The 1,768-nt window shown below is 39.0% G+C and overlaps 1 non-coding gene across 1 annotated transcript; it reads left to right on the forward strand.

Moving 5' to 3' along the window:
• The first annotated feature begins 985 nt into the window (after positions 1–985).
• LOC128291010 (small nucleolar RNA R71) lies at positions 986–1,092 on the forward strand. Its single transcript, XR_008280788.1, has one exon. It is a non-coding gene; the product is annotated as a small nucleolar RNA R71 (small nucleolar RNA).
• Positions 1,093–1,768: the final 676 nt, after the last annotated feature.

The following is a 1,768-nucleotide window of genomic DNA, read 5'->3' on the forward strand; positions in this document are numbered from 1 at the left end:
TTCTATGGAAATTTTGCATCTAACGGAGTTGTTAGTTGATCAGAATTAGCTGGTTCTGAGGTCACCTTGTCGAATTTTGCAGATTCTGGTTCTTGTGAATCTGGAATTCTAACACTCGATTGAACTTCCTTAGTCTTGAGCATCACCTGGCACTTTTTGAACTTTAATGGTGTTGGGCTCTAATGTCTTTCCGCTCCTCAGTGTCAATGCTTTACAATGCTTCTTCCCTGGATTCCTCAGATTCTCTGTATCACTAGGTAAAGCACCTTGTAGTCGGTTTCTGAGTTCAGTAGTAACCAGGCTCATTTAGTTTTCCAGGTTTTTCAATGTAGCTACTTGGCTTTGAATTAAGGCATTATTCTTCTCCATTTATGCCTTTAACAAATTTTCTGAGCCATTGGATGGTTCAGCTTGGGTTGGTTTCTAAACTTGTTGGGGAAAAATAGGTGGCTGGGTCGATTTAGGTTGAGTGGAAGTGTTACTGGTTCTTGCCCTTTGGTTACTCCAGGAAAAATTCGACTGGTTTCGCCATGATGGGTTACAGAAATTGGATTGCAGTCCCTACCTTTGTCGATTTTGGTTCTAGTTACCCATGTAATATACAGATTCTGGGTTCGATGGACATTCTTCGAACAAATGTCCTTCACCACAATAGACATAGGCTACATTTTCAAATTGATTAGGTGGCTGTGCTGCAAAACTATTAGACCCATTAGTAGTAAGACTTTTTAACATTGAGGATATTGATGATACCTGAGATGCGAGTGAAGTAAGAATGTCTACTTCATGTATTCCAGTGACTTGTCTTCTTGACACTAATCAATTGGTTGACCATTGATAATTGTTGCTGGCAATCCTATCAATGATTTCATAAGCCTCATTATAAGACTTAGAAATGAGAGCACCATTAGCAGAAGCATGCACTACTATCCTCGTGTGAGCATTGAGACCATTATAAAATGTCTAAAGTTTTATGCAATGTGAGATTCCATGATGAGGGCACTTCCGTAATAATTCTTTGTACCTTTCCCAAGCCTTATACAAGGACTCATCATCTATTTGTTGGAAAACAGTGATCTCGTTCCTCAACTTAGCATTCTTGCTAGGTGGGAAATACTTCATAAGGAATCTTTCTACTAACTCTTGCCATGTGGAAACTGAATTTGGTGGCAAGGAGTTCAACCAGGCTCGAGCTCTATCCCTTAGCGAATATGGGAACAACTTTAATCGTAATGCATCTTTGGGTACTCCGACTAACTTGAAAGAATCGTTCACCTCCATAAACAGTCTAAAGTGTGGGTGAGGATCTTTGGTAGGGATTCCACTGAATTGGCCTACTGTCTGAAGCACCTGGAACATGACTGGCTTCAGCTCGAACTGTTGTGCCTCAATTTTGGGTCTCGCAATACCTGGGTTAAGATCATTAAACACTGGCATGGCATACTGTCTTAAAGCTCTATCCCTATCATCAGTAATAAGGATAGAATTTTGAGCAGGGTTTGCTCTGTTTCCTCGATTTGGATTTTCAAAGTTCATTTCTTTAGTCTTTCTTTGACTTGCTTCTCTTTTTTGCCGTCGAAAAGTTCATTCAATCTCAGGGCCTACAGGGAGTAAATCAATAATTCGGTCAATACTCATAAACACTTGAAATAATCACAGAAAAATTAATTAAGTTAAAATTTAAAGAAAAAAATAAGCGAAAATGAAAAACTAACAAATTCACAAATAATGACTTTTTAAAACAGTCCCCGACAACAGCGCCAAAACC

This window comes from Gossypium arboreum, chromosome 3, assembly GCF_025698485.1.
Source record: "Gossypium arboreum isolate Shixiya-1 chromosome 3, ASM2569848v2, whole genome shotgun sequence".
NCBI classification, from domain to species: Eukaryota; Viridiplantae; Streptophyta; class Magnoliopsida; order Malvales; family Malvaceae; genus Gossypium; species Gossypium arboreum.